The following is a 19,732-nucleotide window of genomic DNA, read 5'->3' on the forward strand; positions in this document are numbered from 1 at the left end:
GAACTATATAAATGAGCTATTATACCTGATAAAGAGCCATATAGATATGAGTTATTATTTTGAATAGATGTGTACATTTATCATTTTGTGGAGACCTTGACATTCCTATTTAGGTCATACACAGATCAACTCATTTAGTTTACTTTCCCAACTCCTTTATCAAGTATGTATGGGGTGTTTTATGTGTGGGTATAGCCCTGTAAATGTTCAAATAAGCAGTCTTTCTTTTCTTTTGCTTAATGGATAAATGATATTTATATAGCACATGAAGTCATTTGATTCCCAACTCCCTTCCATTTTTACATTTAAATTTTTTCAGCTAATAAACATCTAAAAAAAAAATACTCTGTTCCTCCCTCTACCATTCCTCCCCAACCCCATCCCCAACCCTGAGCCAATTAAAAAAAATTAAAATCTCAACACAAAATCTGTGCAGTTTGGCAAAACAAATTGCCACCTTAGCCAAGTCTGAAAACGTATGTCTTTTTCTGCATTTTTAAGTTCATCACCTCTCTGTCAGAAGGTGAACAAAGTGTTTCATCATCTTCATTCTTTTGTAGTCCTTCTTTTCCTAGCACCCAGGCAGAGCTAAAAGCTAGATAAAGGAGAGTCTGAAAATAAATGACATTCTCTATTTTACTTTAAGGCTTTGATGCCCATAAAAATGCAAAAGCCTTTAGGAAGTGTTCTGGGCTGGGTGTGATTCAGGATAGTTTGTTTGATATTAGAATGAAATGAGAAGTTTGTAGGTCATTCAGCAGTTAACAAAAGAGATTTATTTAGCCATAGCAGGAGAATGCTCAATAAGGATGTGCTTTTAGGATACCCAGAGTTGATTTAGCTGAATATAACTTAACTGTATGAGGTGTCCATTGTCCACTAGCCAAGCACCAGAGTGGGTGCTTGGAATTTTTCATCTGCTTTGTACTTAGGTGACCAGGATGGCAGCAGTCTTAACCTTTGGTCACCTGGGCCAACCAAATCTCAAGGATGGTTCCAATGCTCTTTAAGGAAAAAATTAGCTCGACTCCCATGGGAGCAGGGATTAGGATATTGCTCTTACCACAGGAGAGGTAAAGAGTGTGAATGAGTTTATGTGATTTTTTTTAAGCTGGAAGAAGTAAGGAAATGATATGCAAACACTTTATATCAGCAATAACCAGCTATGGTTTCTTGATACCCTATGTCATCTCAAGTAATATGAAGAGGGAATATGAAATTGTCTCTAAGTTCTGAATGATAATTTGATTTTAATATAAATTATTTGTACATGTGTTATATTATTATGATTCACACATAGTCACACACTAATGCATAGTGCAGAGAAAGGCCGTTTCAGAATTGGGAAGTTCTTGGTTCTTGTGTAGCCCCTGATAAACACTGAATTTTTTGACCTCAAGCAAGGAACTTAATTTCTCTATAATCTAGACAGCTATTAAAGACTATAAATCGGATACTATGTGTCAATTTGTATTGGTAAAAGGAGTTTCTGCACAGGGAATAACCAATGTATGATATCTTGTCTGGTCAATGCATATACTTATGTATAGGTACATAAAGTACCTGCACACAGTTATAGAGTAGATAGATCTATGAGAGAGAGAGAGAGAGAGAGAGAGAGAGAGAGAGAGAGAGAGAGAGACAGAGACAGAGAGAGACAGAGAGAGACAGAGAGAGAGAGATGTCACACAGATCCCTTAGGAAAAGTGTATTGGTGGTAAGGTAAGATGGGGAGAGGAAGATTGTCGATGTTGCAAAATTGCTTAATTTTCCTATCAAACCAATAAAATGGTAGGAAATCCTTGGTTATTCTAAAGAGATTTAATGGGCATAGTTATAGACTATTTTTGTATAGCAAAAGTCTATTGATCATTTTAAAAATAAAAATACACACTCAATCCGAAAAGACCTTTGCTGCAGCATCTTAGTGCACAAATGATTGCACATTTTAATAGATTACATTTTTTATAAGATTAGGCTTGCGAAGAATTTTCTTATCTTACTTTTAATCTTTACAATGAATGACTTTGTGAAGCAGATAGTGTAATGATAATAATAATGGCTAACATTTATATAGTGCCAGGCACTGTGCTAAGTGCTTTACAATAATTATTTTGTTTCCTCACAATAACCTTGAGAGGTAGGTGCTATAATCACTATTTTACAAGTGAGAAAATCGATGCAAATAGTGACTTAGTAAGTATCTAAGGTTAGATTTGAATACAAGTCTTCCTGACTGACTAGCTGTGCCACCTAGGTACTTCTAAGCATGAATATTAATATCTTTATTTTGAAGATGAAGAAACTAAGATTTAGAGCAGGAGTGGGGAACTTGAGGCCTGGAGGCCACATGTGGCCTTCTAGATCCTTGGGTGCTACCTTTTGATTGAGTCCAAGTTTTACAGAACAAATCCTTTTGTTAAGAGGATTTGTTCTGTGAAGTTTGAATTCAGTCAAAGGGCCTCACTTGAGGACCTAGAGGGCCACATGTGGCCTCTAGGCCTCAGGTACCCCATGCCTGGTTTAGACTGTTTGACAATTACATAGAGAAACCTCCACATAAGCCTTTATTGGGCTCTTTTGAATACACCACTGCCTGAGATCACATGAATATACTTATAATCAGTAGTCATTTCAATCTGTTAAAAACTCTGTGAGATCCCACTATGCACACAGTTCTATGGCAGTCACTTATAGAAGTCCAAAAAGTGAATGTGATCTTTGGTTGCATTAAGTAATGTCGTAACACAAGCTTAAGAAAGTTCAGAATACCAAAAAAACTAGTACAGGGAAACATGGCGCTTACAACAAGATAGTAAGGCAGGCTAGCTTTATTGAAGAAAGATATTCACAAAATGAAAGGTAATCAGGAAGAATGATGGAAATAAGTCTGAGGAGGCCTGGGTGGAAATGAGCATCCAATAAGGCCCTGGAAGGAACTGAGCAAGGTGGTGAGGCCCCAAGGGAATGAGACCACCCTCTCTCCCATCAGTAAAATCTAATGGATTTTTAATAGGGCGTTTTGTTTTGTTGTTTTAATCAGTCTAACAGGACTAGGTACTTAGGGAAGGGACAGAGGAGCTTGGATCTAAGTATTGGTGCTGATTCAAGCTAGTGAGGAGTGGGAGGAGGTAAGACTCCTGGGGAATTGGAGATTAGTTGAAATTCAAACTTTCTGACTGGAAAGGAGGCTTGAGTTGTTTCTATTGATCTTACTCAGACTGAACAAGTCAGCTTCCCTGGGAGGGCCTTCTTTGACGGGGTTGAGGAAGCTACTTGTATTCCTCATGAGAGAGGAATAACATTCAGGAATAAGATTTACTGTGGGCAGACCACCTCTGCGGAGTTACTGTGTGCCCTGCTGGGGCAGTGTGTACCACACTTTAGCAAGGACTTTGATAAACTGCAGAGTATCCAGAGGGAGGTCAAGAGCCTGAAATATTCTGTATGAGGAGCAGTTGAAGGAATTAGGGGTGTTTAGTTTGGAGCAGGGAATACTTGAGGAGAAGGTTATCTTAACTACTTTCTGTCCCAAAGAAGAGGGTATAAAACTGTTCAACTTGCCCCAGAGGGCAGAGCTAAGACCAATTAATAGAAGTTACCAAGAGGTTTGATAGAAAAAAAAAACTTCCCAGCAATTAAAACTATACAAAAATGGAATGGGTTGCCAAGGGATGTGGCAAGTTTTCTCTCACTTAAAGTCATCAGCTAAAGACTGAATGAATCCTCCTCAGAATGTGTAAAGTATTTTTTTTTAGGTAAGAATTGGTTTAAATGGCCAATGAGTTCCCTTCCAGCTCTGAAATTCTGTGATTGAATTATTGTGAAGATATTATTAAGACATAACTTCTGCTTTCTAAGACTTTGCCATCCAAGATGGGCAGCACAAATAAAGACACATGTATAAGGTCCTCTTACACATCCACCTAGACTATAATATATAACAATATCCAAAACTAGAGCTCTGGATTAGGTTCAACCTTAAAGGCTTAGCTCATAATAATTTTGGCTATAATGCTTAAGACAAGTCAACCAAACGGCCTAGATATAGACTATACAATTTTGGGTCAATGATTTAGATCATGAAAAGTTAAAGATGAAGGGGGCAGTCTGACTTATGGACTAGAAGACTGATTGAATTGTGAGAAAACCAGAGAGCAGAGCTAGAACCAAAGGACCGGAGTATAAGCAAGGGAGCTCCAGGTGTTGTTCCTAAGGGCACTAAGGTAACTTACAAGCATTGGGTTGGAGAGTTGTAGATGAAGAGAATTGGAGGGAATGTCTTCTTTAAAGGCTACTGTATGGAATTTCCAGTAGGGAGATGGGTACTAAACGTCTCAACAGAACAAGAACTAGCTTCTTTCTTCCAAACTGAAACTCCTCTGTTTCTAACCAGGCCTTTTTGATTTGTTTCCTTGGGCAAATATACTTGGACAAAGAGAAAACCTGGAAAACCTTTTAGACCCTGCCTCCAGCCTTCTCTTCCTAGGAGTGGGATGGAACAAGGACAGGCCATGAAAAACATGACACTTTTATTCTGCTCTGCATAGTTGGGAAGGAGACGGTAGGCATCATTATCTTCTCTTTACCAACACACAGACAGGCCCAGAGAGGTTAAGTGATTCACATGGGACCATGAATGAGTCAGGGCTGGAGTTGCTAAGAGAACACACTAGGTCTCTGGCTGCCTCTTCAGTGGGCTCCACATGAAACCATATGGCTTTAGCTTAATTAAAATAGATTAAACAAGGCAGCCAGCACATGCACCACTGGCTGTTATTTCATTAATTCTAGCATCCATCTATACCCAATCAAAGAGAAATCTGCTTTGCAATTATCACCCTAATGATATGTCCTTTATGTTTACATTCACATAAAATTTATTTTCTCCATTGGAAAGGCAGGCAAATGGAAGCCCTCTACCTCTCTAAATAATAGTCCTTAAGATTCCACAGTGCAGTAGATTAAAATGCAATGACATATTCCCCTAACAGTAGTTTAGTTGCAGTTTTCAGTGAAAGTTTTGTGGCTCTCTTGAGGATTATTAAAGGGTTGTTGTCGTTATTTAGTTGTGTCTGACTCTTTGTGACTCCATTTCTTGGCACAAATACATTTCCTTCTCCAGCTCATTTTACAGATGAGGAAATTGAGGCAATTGAGGTGAAGTGACTGGCCCAGGGTTATACAGCTAGTAAGTGTCTGAGACTGAATGAGTCTTCTTGACTTCAGGCCCAGTACTGTATCCACTGTGCATCCTGGCTACCATACTGAAGTGGTAGTGAATTACAAATATATGGTTTTAAGTGAATTTCATTGTATACTTTACAATACAAAACATAGGTTCTCCCTCTTAAGAACTGGGTGGTGTCATGTAGGGAGAATTCTGGACTTAGGTTAAAAGACCCTGGATTTGACTCCTGGGTCTTCTGTTTACTATCTCTGACCTTGAGCAAGTTATTTCTTTTTTTCTGGACTCAGTTTCCTTACTTGTAAAATTGGAAGAGAGAAAGATTGGCTAGATTACTTTTACAATCCTTTCCAGCTCTAATCTATCACTTACTTCCTTATGAGAGTCCTTTTCAGATGCAACATGGTGTAGTGTATAGATAGCTGGCTTTGAACTTAGGAGCACCTGGGTTCAGTGTTCATCCCTTCTATACATACTGGCTATATGATTTTAGGACAGTCACCTAATCCAGGGCAACTCTCTAAGATTATAAATAACAGAGAAGGTACTGATCTGTTTTGTTAGATTTATTGATGAAATCACAGATCTATCCTTTTTTCCCACCTGAAAAAGAGAGTGAGAGTGACAGACAGACAGACACAGAGATAGAGAGACACAGAAAGACAGAAAGAGAGATTCCAAAAAACATTCTAAAGATGATACACTCAAATAATCCCTTTATACTGTTCAATTCTCAGAATAGAGACAGAGGAAGGTCCCTCTGAGCATGAAGAGCAGAGCTCATGGCCCACTGGAAGAAGGGCCTGCAAAATCTCCCAGGTTCAGCCAGAACCAGATTAAAATGCAATTGGGAAATGTAATAAAAATATAATACAATGTAGATAATATTAATTTCAGGTTTTCTAAGTCAATATATGGCTGCAGGGATCTGATTCTATTTGAGTTAGGCATCACTTAGAAGACTTCAGGTCTTAAGACCTGAGTGAAGTCAAAGCAAGAATATTCTACCTACTTAATCGTGGACTGATCAGGCTTCCCTAACCTGGTCCTTTAATTTTATGTAACCCAATATTTTTTAACATTCTCTTCAGTAATAGGCTATACCAATTTGGGTTATGTATTTGGAAATGACATTTGTTTTCTTAGATTTGGGGCTTAGAGAGAGAAAACAAAGAGATAGAAGATGGGAATGCTGGTTGGTGAAATATCTATAAGACAATTGCCAATTCTATGCACATATTAGACTCTAGAGTCACTAAAACCATAATGTGTATTATATATATTCACCTTGCAAGGTGAACTCTTTTTCCTCTGGTATTAATGTTTTCACATATACATCAAGGAGCTTCCTCCAACCTTGCAGATCTATAATTTGGTACAGTGGCCTTGAAACATTTTTGAGCATTCAAAAAAAAATCAGGGTTTTTAAAAAATTTTGTTTTATTTTGTTGGTGCAGGGCACCCCTCTGGTTTTCTTCAAGATTGTTCTAGAGTCTCCACCTGAACAAAATTTTTCCTTGTCTCCTCTGTCCACAGGGCCTCACTAGCTCTACATAATGCACATAATCTATCACATATATAAGAAAATGTTTTTATGACGGATAAAGTTTGCCCCAAGACTCCTCTAGTTTCAGTTTCTTCTTCTCTCTATAAAGTAACGCAAATTTCAGTAGCATTCAGATTGGTAAATTCTAATCCTATGCCTTCCTACTAACCTCCTTTCTAATTTGGGGTGTCACATCTTTTTCAGTTTTTTCCTCTGCAATGTTACTGACCTATCAACATCATGGCATTGTTGTGAGAAATGACTAGTGAATATGTTTGTAAAATGCTTCACATATATCAGGTGACAGAAACACTGAATAACAGAATTCTATGGACTTTTTTTGCTTTATTGCATAAAAATACCTTTTATTCCCCAGCTAGAAGAACAGGTGTGGTGGCTCCCCTAATACTGGTTGAATATTGTTAATGACTATGTTCTACAATGTTAAACCTTCCTGCTTATTATTATAATCATTGATGAAGTCTTAGTTGAATTGTACTGTGTAGCAGACCTGTATAACTGGTAGAACTTGGTTAATTCTGTAACAGATGAAGAAAGATGGCTAAATGATCTCAAAAGTCCCTTCTATCTCTAAAATTCGTTGGTTTTATGTTTCAGAAACTCTAAAGAACTGACTTCTTTTATTAAAGATGAACATCTGGAAAGCTTCTTGAATGACAGAAAATGATTGCTATTATAAAATATGTTCATTTGCAAATATTTTATGGTAGGTTCCACCCAAGAGGCTAGTCATACTGCCTTGTTTCTTATCCTCTAATAAGAGGATATTCTGAAAAAAGAATATTGAAATATTTTACTTCCTTCAAACATGAAAAAAAAACCCTGAAATAATTTGCTTCATTGCATTCTTTATTCATAGGAACAATGGTAGGAGATTTAAAATTCTCATATTTTCTTCCCTCCCCCCTCCCCCAATCCTTCTATCCAGGGAAACAAGTTTTGTTCAGGTGGTATCTTTGTGCCTCATACCATATAACAAAATGTTCCATATGTCAATATTTGCATAACATATCTCTGAACTGTCCCTCTTAATACATGTACACTTAGGACTTTTCTCTCCTGAAGGAGCACTTTTCCTTCAGGGTGCCTAGATTCCTTCTTATACTTATGCATCACCTTTCAAGATGGACAGCCTTTCCAAACTCAGCTTTTTTTTTTTTTAAAGTAATGGTTGGATACTCTCCCAGTTACATAGAGGAACAGTTGCACTATTTCCTTGGCATCAACAAAATGTGTTGATAGGTATAATTTTTGGCACAATAAGGCCATAAATTGCATAAAGAATTCACCTGGGACAGAAGTTTCAGTGACTCTGGTGCTTTTAATTGAATTGCTATTTGTTCTAGGTGGCACCCTATTTCACACTACTCACCTCCTCCTCCCTGAGTGACTCAGCCATTGAGGGAGAAGCCTCCAAACTATTCATTAAAACAGTCAGATAGAGGTTGATTCCACCTCCAGTCATCTTTAGCTACACCTCAGTTTCGGGTTGGGGAACCACTCCAACCATCTACTTACGAAGCCCTGGCTCTCTGCTAAAGGGAGGTAAGGTGAATTCTACCAGTGCAAATAAATGAGATAGATTTCTTGCATCAGTTAGCCTTCTCTCCAACTGGAGCTCTTACTCGTGAACTTTTCCTTTCACTTAAGTTTTGACTGATTTGTTCAGCCAGCCTTTACAGAGTAGCTCTTTCCCATTGGTAGTTCCTGTGGTTTTTTAGATCATACTGTGTCTAGTTTCTTTGCACCTTTATATGTTGTTAGGTATCATGACAAATAGTTTATTCAGTTTTTATTGTGAGAGATTTCATCTGGGGAATCCTGACCAACTACGGATCACATCTTTTAAAAGGAAGGGCTAGACTAGCTCTCACTAGCTCATTTCTCAACTCTGCATACTTAATAATTAAACAACAATCTCTGTTTTGGTAGATGATAACTTCAGTAAAATTATTTAAACAAGTATTGTTCAGTTACTGGTAGCCTTGTTATTCTTGATCTAAGCAATTTGATGCTTATCCAGATATCATAGACAGATGCCAAAAACAAACAAACAAAAAGTACACCACTAGTCTCTCTTCCAGGCTAGACCAAAGGGTGAGGATGGGGTGGCTTAAAGATTTTTTTCTTTCATTTTCCTCCAGATTTTTCTGCATGGATTGCCAACTGCCTCACATAAAATCTGGAGTTCTAACCTAGCAGGTGATTAATTTGGGGGGGGCATTATCCAACTTCTGTTTCTTGTTTCAGGACAGAAATATCCCCACCCAAGGCCTGAAAAACCAGTTTTAGAAGCTCTTTGATATGAATAGGCAAATTATTTTTTAACAGTATTTTTTTTTAATTTGGTAGTTAGCTTATTTTCCTTCCTTCTGCCTGGTTTTGTCCATCATTAACATTTTGACGTAGCATTGTAGGAATTAGGCCCAGAGTATCCTGGTGTGTTTGGCTAGCAGGAAAGTATTCTTCAAGGGGGATGTCCTGGAGCCACAGTGTATGCTTACTTAAAACCACCAGAGACAGAGATTTTGTGGTGTTTACTGGAGTCCATGGAGAAGATCTCCAGACAGATATGCTCAAATCACAATGTTTTATTAAAGAATTTAATAACTTGTCCTTGAATGAATGAAAGCATTTTAAACATTTGCAATAGCCCCAAAGTTAAGAGATAGACTTTTATGGTTGGAATTTTACAGTAAAGTGGGGTTTTTTAAAATTTGTTTATTTGTTTGGTTTTTTTACTTTGAAGGTGTAAAAAACAAAATTATATTTTTTTCTTCCATATTTGTGGTCTATCCTGCAGGCATGGCATTTTTAGGTTGATTTTTACTATATTTTATATGTAACATATATATGTGTGTATGTGTATATATATATATATATATATATATATATATATATCTATATCCTTCAAGTATTTAAAAAAAATCTAAATGTTACTCAGTGAGATTTTCTTTGAACTCCATTTTTAGGAGTTACAAAAAACATTTAGCTAAAAGCATAACAAGTCAGTAAAAACATCTAGATGTTTCCAAGCATCTGGATCTTTTCATTATATAGAAAAATTACCCAGGTTTTGGGCTGCTTTTCCATTTTGATTGAATTCTTACATTATTTATGCAAGCTAAATCATAGAATAATAAAATGTTAGAGGTGAAAGGGATCTTAGACATGCTCTTATCCAGCCTTCTCATTTTATAGATGACAGTGTAAGGAGTAGGGAGGTAAAATGATTTGCCCAAATCATACATGAATTAGTGGCACAGCTGGAACGAGGATCCAGGTTTCCTGATTCCTTAGTCTTTTTTTTTCCTCATAACAATTTGATTCCTTTTGGTCTAGACTCATGACTTTCTCAGTGTTAATTGCTCATGGTGAATAAAAATGTCTAGTAACAAAAATGCAACATAGTGAGAGACACATTGTTCTGAAGTCAGGAGACCTGGGTGCTGGTTCCACTTCTGCCCATAGCTTCCTCCTTAGTGTGGCCTTGACAAATCATTACCTTTAACTTTCTCATACATAAAATGAGGGATTTGGATAGTCTCCTTTTAAAGTCTTATTCTAGCATTAAAGTCTCATCTAACATTCTCTGATTCTATAATTCTAAATAAACAAAATTCCACCACTGGAAAAGAATTATAAATCATGTGGACATTGGAAATTCCTTAGCCTGAGTTATCTTAACGTGTTACTGTAATATATGGAGCAAGCGTATAAAGTAATGAAATTAACTTTTAAAGTGTGACTTGTAGATTGGGTCTTGTCACTTTATAGTTGAATTGTAAAAGCCCAAATGTCATGCTGGATTTTGGACTTATGAGAAGTTAATTAGCTCCTCAGGGTAGAGCTGAGGTACTGTTATTAGATTTTCTTGTTGTTGTTGTTGTTTGCTAACCAGCCTTATAAAGAACATGTGTATATGTGTATTGTACATATGTATACATCTATGTAAATACCACCATTAAGTTGGAAGGTATGTTTGGTGAATATCCATTATGTGAAATATGTGTTACTGACTACTAGGCCTGAGAATCCTATCTTCACTGAGATTTTTATCTATAAAATGAAAGGACTAGATGAGGTAATTGCTATCATCCTTTGTTCCTCTAGATCCCATGATAAGGTGACTCCAGATAATACTTTAAGTGTGCCTGGATTTAAACTTCTTGAGGTCAATAAAAGAATCATTTTCATTTTAAATCTCTTTGAGACAGTATTGAGGAAATGATACTTCATTGTGTTGCTGAACATAAAAGCTTTATCTTCTGTTAAATGAGTCTAGCTGTTAATCTTAAAAAGCAAAATTCTATTCATACCAAAGCTGGGTGATGGTGGTGGGGTGGGGTGATCATGAGTTCCTAAAGAAAGGTGGGGAACTAACTTGTAAAGGGCACTTTGGGCTCAGCCTCTTTTCTTGGAGCAGGTTGGGTGAGTTTCAAAAGATTTTGAGCAGCTGAGAAATGCATTAGACTTTCAGGTGGTCAGAAACCTGATGGATAAGCCAGATGATTCCTCTTGACCTGGTTATTTGTTAACAGATCTAGTTTTGAGTCCCTCCTCACCACGTAATCTTTGTCAAGTAGATTGCTTCTGGACTTCCATTTCCTTACCTGTGAAATGGGGAGAATAATGTTTGTAGTACCAAACTCACAGGGTTATTGTGAGGAACTGCTTTCTAAAAGCCAAAGCACTATATAAATTACTGTTATTTGAGGAAATAAGATATTAAAATGGGCTGTTTTACAGATTGATGAGTTTTGAAAATTATTTCCTTTGAATGTACATTTAAAATTATTCAACAAGTCTTATGGGGCTTATTGTTAGAAGGAAATTTAATTGGTCCAGACCATTTACTTTTCATAGAGCCCTGGTGATTATTTACATTATTTCCTAGATTATTTACAGTATTTTCTATGAGGTAGCTGAGTGAGTAAGTAATGTTTTATTCTTATCTTCCATAGATTCAATTAAACAAATTAAAAAAAACATTTATTGTATCTACTACTTAAAAGGTACTCATAAATATAGGATAAAGAAAAAACAAAGATATGGCCTGATTCAGGCCTGTCTGGTAGCTAAAGTTTGAGACTGGAATAAATGGAACACTCTTAGAATGTCTGAGAGGTAGTAGTAGCAGGGAATATTCAGTGAGGATATGGCATAGAGTCAAGTGGATAGAGATTCCAGGTACCTGTATTGGTCTGTCAATTGGAAACCCTAGGGATAATCCAGGTGACTTCTTATGCCCTGGATGTTTGTATGTTGGCCATTAAGGAGCTATAGCAATGGCCTTCATTCTCTTCTGCCACCTAAGAAGTCCAGTAGATAGAGTGCTGAGCCTGGAGTCAGAAAGACATGAGTTCAAATTTGAGCTCAGACATCTAGTAGCTATGTTGCCCAGGGCAAATAATTAATACTCTATCTGTCTCAATTTCCTCATCCGTAAAATAGAGATAATAACAGTCCCTGTTTTGTAGGGTTATTATTAGAATCAAATGATCTGGGTTGGAGTCAGAAAGATCTGAGCTCAAAGGTCACCTCAGATATTTGTTAGCTGTGTCATCTTGGGAAGGTCACTTGACTGCCTCAGTTTCCTCACCTGTAAAAGAGGGTTGATAATAGCTCTTCCTCCTACGGTTGTTGTAAGAATCAAATGATATAATATTTGCAAAAAGTGCTTATCAGAATACCTGGTACATAGTATGTGTTAGATAAATGCTGGCTATTATTATTATTGAAATAATATTTTTAATGTGCTTAGCATAGTACCTGGCACATAGAAGATACTATTTAAATGCTAATTATTATTATCACTCAATCAGAACATATTTATAAAATAATATTATAAATTATAATACACAACATAAAATAATCTATATCATAATATGTTATATCTATTATTTATATTTATAAAGCACAGTGCCTGACACACAGTAGGTACTTAATAAATGTTGTTTGTTTTTCCCCCCTTCCCTTACCCATTCTTGAGCTAGATAAGCTTTCAGTATGGTTTCAATAACTTTTAAGAAAAAAGTTAGCTTAGCCTATGTGGGAGAAGGCCATAGAATGTTGTTTCTACTACAGAGTCCATCTTCAAATATCTTGTTTTCTTTTGGGAGAAAAAGAAGGGATCTGACACATAGAGCAAGAATGAAACATGATAGAGATGAGAGCAAAGGCGAGGCTAGCTCAGTTTAACTTAACATTTATTAAGTGCCTCATATGTAGAGGTGGTACAGTGGAGAGAGTGCTGGTCCTGGAGTCAGGAAGACTCATCTTCCTGAGTTCAAATCTGGTTTCAGATACTTACTAGTTGTGTGACCCTGGGAAAGTCACTTAATCCTGTTTGCCTCAGTTTCTTCATATGTGAAGTAAGATGGACAAGGAAATGGCAAACCACTCCAGTGTCTCTGCCAAGAAAAACCCAAATGGGGTCACAAAGTTGTATAGGACAGAAACAACTGAACAGCAAGTGTAGAGGGGCTTTTGTTAAATGACAAGACACCCACTTACTTCAGGGAGCTTCCATTAGATTGCAAGAATACAACCAATACACAGATAAATAAATACCAAGTATAAATAAGGTCATTTCAAGTGGGAAAGGACCCTAACAATAAGGTTGAGGGATGAGGGGGGAATCAGGAAATGTCTCCCACAGGAAGTGGTATTTGAGCTACATATTTCTAAGGAAAGTAAGGATTCTAAGAGAAGGGAATATATACCAGACATGGGGGATTCCTTGTACAAAGACATGGAGGGAAGAGATGGAATCGTGTATAGGAAGATTAGTTTGCAGATTAGTTTTACTGGAATGAAGAGTGCATGAAGGACAGTAACATGAAATAGGACTGAAAAGACAGTTGGAAGGCCTTCAATTAAGGTTGAGGATTTTTAAATTTGATCCTAGAGATAATAGGGAGCCACTGAAGTTTTTTTGAGTAGGGAGAGTGTCATGAATATATCTATGTTTTAGGAATATCAATTTGGTAGTTGTGTGGGGGACAGAAATTATAGAGGGGTGAAATTAGAACAAGGGAAACCAATTAGAAGGCTTTTTTTTTTTACATAGCCCAGGAGAGAGGTGATAAGATCCTGAACAAGCAATTGGCTATGCAAGTGGAGAGATGGGGATGTGAGAAATGTTGTCTAACTGACAAGTCTTGGCACCTGGCTGAACGTGGAGGGTTAGGAAGATGAAGAATGGAAGAACACTCTAAAGTCGCAAACTTGTGTGGCTAGAGGAATGGTGGTGTCCTCAGCATAAATTGGAAAGTGTGGAGAAGGTATGGAATTGGGGAAAAGATCAGACGTGGTAGATTTTATATACTTAAGGGTCATCCAAGTTGAGATATCTAGAGGGAGTTGGTTATCCAAGTTTAGGAGTAAGATTAGGACTGAATCAGTAGAATTCAGAACTATAGAGAAGACAATTTAATGTATGGAAGTTGATGAGATCACTAAGAAAGAAAGCATGAGAAAATAACGCAAATAGAGACTTTAGGGGACAACCACACTTAATGAATGGGAGAAGCATGGTGATCCAGCAACACAGACTGGATAGGAGGTGGCAGATAGGAAGAAGGAGAACCAAGAGAATGCAATGTCATGGAAGCCAGGGGAGAAAAAAATGTCAAAAAAGAGTTCCATAGAACAAGGACTGAGAGAAGTGTTTTAGAAAAATTTGAAGTAAGAGAGAACACTTTCATAACAGGAGTAGAATAGGCTTTATGGAAAAGGTGCTACCTGACCTGTCTTCAACGATCATGACAAGGACAGATGTTAAGCTTATTAGTAATGAGTAAGGCTGTCCCTTTTTTTTCTTTGTTAAAAATTAGCATGCTTGCCCTTTTAATGCTCTAATGTTATGCTAGGTAAGGCCTTTAGGGTCTAAGATAGCATGGAGGATATACATGTGAGTGGAGGGATGGTGAAGGATTCAAGAGATATTGTGGTCAGATGGAAAAAGACCTGAAAATTTGTTGGTTGTGGGATGGAGGAAGATGAAGAAGAGGGAAGAGGAAAAGATGAATATGAAGTGACGACAGTGCTGCTCTCAGCATATATTTCTTTGTTCTTTTTACATTTTTTGTTTTTATCTTTAGTTGTCCTTTTTATATATTTCAACACTACAAATCTGTTCCAGAATTAGAGGAAGTAAAAATCATAATAATATGATTTTTCTGACATTTCCTTTTGCCTTTATATAAGAGCCTTGAACTAATCATCTGTGTTCACAATTCATCTTTTCCATAGAATCACAAGTGAAAGGAGTTATTAAAAGTATGCCCAAGTCTCTTTCTAGCCGCTCTACCCTGACCTTAAGATGCTTTGCCAAGTTTGCCAAAGAAAGTCTTATTCAATTAACTTTCTTTTTTATTTGGAGATCCCTTTCCATAAATGGCATAATTGTCCTTTATACCTTTCATTTAAAAACAGACACATCCTACTTTTTGGCCCTGAGATTCTTGGTCTTTTAAGCATGTATTTAACCCAGTACCTTACTTATAGAAGGCACTCTGAATATTTGTTGATATTGATGATGGCGATAAGGTAAAACAAATTTATGGAAGACCTGATTCACACCAGTATGATACTGCAGATATGAGAACGGAACAAAAGGAGACATGCATAGACCATCTGACAGTCAACAGAAAGTTTACTTAATCCCTGGCAGGGAGAGAATATTCAGTGAGAATGCAGCATTGAATCATCTACTTTATAAACCAGAAGCCAGAAGGAGGAGCTAGATTATTCCTCATGCCTTGTTTTTTGTATTTACACATCGGAAAATTATGTCAAGTCTTTAGTTCCCTGAATCAATAGCTTTTAAGGAAAACTAGCTTATCTTATAAACTAGGATATTGCTCTTATCAAAAAAGGCAACAACACCTTTCCTATCCCCACTACTTTTTCCCTTCTTGGGATCATTAGTCTTGAACAACCTTTAGCCATTTATATTGACATTCTAAGTGCGGATGTCCCTCCATTGACTCTCTTTTATTCCATATGTATGTATACATAGGATTATTAGGATGTATAACATATTATACATATATATATATGTGTGTAATATATACATATTATACACATATATATATATATGTGTGTAATATATACATATTATACATATATACAATATAATATCCTAATATATTACTATTAGGATGTATATAAATACAATCCTAAACTACTGTCTTCTAGTTTCTCTTGCTTATTTCCCATGCTTTTTGCATTTATGTGACACATTTCAAGTAATCATAGATTCATTTTGTTATCCTATCACCATGACACACAAGGATGCCATCAAAACCCATGAGAAATAGTAGATAGAGGGCTAGTCTTTGAGTTAAATGGTGGAGGTTCAAGAACTGCCTCTGATGATACTAACTGTAGGACTACTGGCAGAGTACTTAACTTCTCAAAGCCCCCGGGCAATTCTCTAAGACTATAAGTGGAGAGGAATTGCTGATAATATCACAGGTCTGGAACCCCCTCCCCCCAAAAAAAAGTGTCATCCATTCTAAAAATGTTTCAAGTATTTAGCTCTGTTCTTCCTCACAATCATCAGAAATTATATTTGTTTGGCCTTGCTGATCTGTTTCTACCAAGCTTGGGCACATACATTCTTCTTCACAAAGACAGACATCTCAGCCTCATTCATTGGCTAATGTCCAACTGAAATCAGCAGTTGGGTATTTGACTGACTGAAGTTTACATCAGCCAGTTGTGAATAGTAATTAGGATTTTGGCGAGCATTCAGAACATGTCTTTTCACTTTGGTTCCCAGCTGACAAAGAAACTAATTTAGCATTAGCCATTTGGGACATTGGCTGCAAAACATATATATTATGAACTGTTCTTTTAGTAGGTAATTTAATTTTCATGCTCAAATATAGTTTTTAGTTAGTTGGTAATGTAAAATTCTGTCCAAAATTGTTAAAACACACCAGTATCAGTGCCCATACTCCTAAAAGCTGCTTTCTCATCTGTGCTTTCCTTGTTGATTATCAATTTTTCTTGGCTCCATTAACTTCTCCATAACAGAGCTCCTTTACAGATATTGTAGTTTCTGGTGCCACAAAAAATTAATAAACTGATCTTCTGTTCTACTAATCTCACCTACTTTCTATCCCCAAATCAAAGTTATGTTTTCTCTAACCTTTCTAGTCTTTTTTTATCTTTTCCTCTAGCCTCCATTACTACTCTACTTTCTCCTCCACACCCACTTTTCTCTCCTTTTCTTTGTCTCCTCTCGGATCTGTATCTTTCTGCCGGGCTAGTTCTCCCTCTTACTCAATGAATACTGTTGCCAAAGGGGTGGGGAAGGAGTGATGGTAGCAGGGAGGGTTGGAAGCTGCAATGGTCAAGCCTAATGAAAAGTTATCCTCAGGAGAGATTAGAAAGATTATGTCCTTGACTTTTTGTGGAGAGGGAGGCAGACAGTTTAGGAAGGTTGGTGCTTAGCAGGTAGGTAGGCCAGGTAGAAACCAAGTGTCCTTATGACTATACTGAAAGGAGCAGGGACTAAGGCTGGGCAAATAGAACAATGAGCATTTGTTAGAATTCTCCCTGGAGAAGGACCCACCCGGAGTTCAAGCACAGTCACCCCAAATGGAATGCCTTGTTATGAACTGAAGAGGACTGGCCCATGGATGACAAAATCACAGAGAATTTCAAGAAGATGGAGGTGCTTGACAGTGTCAAGTGCAACTGAAAAGGCTGAAAAGATTGGGGACTGAGAAGAGAGATTATATCAGAAGGCAGGAATTAAAGAATGGTTTCAGTGGAGAGAGCTAAAGACAAAAGTTAGACTCTAACAGGCTCACAAGGGTGTGGGGGTAAGATAACACAGGCTGTGGGTGGAGATTACCTGTTTGAGGGGTTTGTCTATGAATGACGATAGTTGGGAGGGTCAATTTTTTTTTCTGTCTTCACAGATTCCTGGTTGTGAAGTTGTAATATTACCTCTCAGCTCTCACCCTGAGGCCTCCGGGCTTCTCAAGGTGGAAGGTCCAGTTTTAATACTGTCTTGGCTCTAGTCTGTCACACTGAAAATATAGGTGTTGGCATCTGTTTCTGTTAGGCTTTCAGTCCTTTGGTTCCAGCCTCTGACAGTTAACTAGCTATGTGTCCATGGGCAAGTCACCTAGCCTCTCTGGCCCTCATTTTCCTCATCTGTAAAAAAACGATATTCCCTACCCTGTAGTGCTGTGAGGCTCAGGTTGCAAGTCCCAAATCCTCATTTAACAACAGATGAGGAAACTGGGGCTCAGAGAGTGTAATGTATGTTAAGTGTGTTATAAATATTCAAATGCTACATACCAGTTATCATTATTATTACTTAAGCTTCTGAGGAATATCAAAGCCATTTCTTTCTTTTTAGCTAAAATCTAAATTTCCTGTTAAAAAGGTATATACTTAGTTTGAAAATTTTAAAATAAAAAATGACAATTGTTTGAATTTAGGAAACCAAAATTCCTATGTGATAACAATTTATTATCCAGACTAATAGAGTTTTCTCCATAAATGAAAACAAAAATAAAAATGAAGCATTCTACTCTGATGTCAAATCCCAGTTTTGAGGCTGTGCAGGAGGAGCCCAAGTTCTGATAGGTTCCATCAAGCTAGAAAAGTTCTGAGTACCAGACCAGTGAGGATGTTTGAGGATGTTTATCTGTTATCCAAGAACTATGCAAGCTGAATAACAACAAAAATGAACATTTATATAGTACTTTAAGGTTTGTGCAATACTTTACATATGTTATTTATTTACAAATACCCTGTGAGGTAAGTGTTGGTATGAGTTCCCATTTTAAAGATGAGGAAACAGGCTGAGAGAAGTCATTATTTGTCCTAGGTCACACAGTCTGACAGTATTAGAGGCAGGATTTAAACTCAGGTTCTCCTGACTCCTAGCTAGCTAAGTATGAAGAAAATTATCACTAGAAGGTTGGTCAACTATTAATTAATTTGGGGGCCATAGCATTCCGTGAAATAGTCTTTTAAGAAGGCAGGGATGGTGGTAAGATGACAAAAAAAAAAGGCAGGGATGCAAAGAATCATACAGTTCTCAGACCCTCTGTAAAAACTAATTTAATTGTTCAAACTAGTATTGTATGATCTTTGTCCAATGATCAGTATTGATGCACTACATGATAAATTGAGCAATGTCTGTATTGCTATTTTTCCTACTTATATAATAGCAGAATCTCTGAGTTGGAAGGGATCATAAGGTAATATATTTAGAGCCAAAAGTGCTCTCGGAGGTCATCAATTTTAGCATGTTTATGAAGAAGAAAGAAATCTAAAATTTATCCCCAAAGTGATTTTCATTTGAAGATCTTTGGTGAAGAGGAACCTCACCTCTTGAGCGAGTCCATTTCACTTCCGAGTAGTTCTAATTGTTAGAAAGTTTTCCTGACATTGAGCCTAAATCTATTCTTTGCAATTTCTTCCTTTTGGTCCGAGTTTTGCTTTCTGAAGCCAAGCAAAACAAGTCTAATACTTATACATGACAGCCCTTCAAATACATGAAGACAGCTATCATCTCCTACTTAAGCCTTTTTTTCTCCAGGCTAAACACTCCTAGTTCCTTCAGCCAGCATAGCTTCTCCTCACTATCATGGTCACTCATCCCTGCATGCATTATATCTTATAAATACCTTTCCTAAAATATGATGCCCAGAAATAAGCATCATATATTAGGTATTGTTTGACCAGAACAGAGTATGGTGGGACTATTGCCTCCTTATCCTTGATGCAATTCTCTTTTAATGCAACCTAAGATCACATTAGGTGGTTTGTGTGTCTGGGGGTGGGAGTGGGGAGAAAGGAGGGGTTGTCATGTCATGCTTTTATATTTATTGACCTTGAAGTACTCTAACTCCTCACTCCACAATATTTTTTGCATGTTAATTAGCTCTTTCCACATCAAGTATGTCTAAAGTTGCTTTTTAAAGGCAAAATTATAGTAT

General features: G+C 37.1%; 1 protein-coding gene across 20 annotated transcripts in view; it reads left to right on the forward strand.

The window, feature by feature from the left end:
- Positions 1-8,140: 8,140 nt before the first annotated feature.
- The window catches only part of SCEL (sciellin), a 152,663-nt gene continuing 141,071 nt past the window's right edge, over positions 8,141-19,732 (forward strand). For 8 of the 20 annotated variants that reach the window (XM_020973285.2, XM_020973284.2, XM_078147215.1 and 5 more), the window contains exon 1: positions 8,144-8,300. The gene's annotated coding sequence lies outside the window, so the exon portion shown is untranslated. Of the gene's footprint in view, positions 8,301-8,899; positions 8,958-19,732 lie in introns of all 20 variants that reach the window. The other 12 variants (XM_020973296.2, XM_078147210.1, XM_078147211.1 and 9 more) reach the window with 5 other exon arrangements.

The sequence above is a fragment of the Phascolarctos cinereus genome, unplaced genomic scaffold, assembly GCF_003287225.1.
Source record: "Phascolarctos cinereus isolate Bilbo 61053 unplaced genomic scaffold, phaCin_HiC Scaffold_7;HRSCAF=346, whole genome shotgun sequence".
In the NCBI taxonomy this organism is placed as follows: Eukaryota; Metazoa; Chordata; class Mammalia; order Diprotodontia; family Phascolarctidae; genus Phascolarctos; species Phascolarctos cinereus.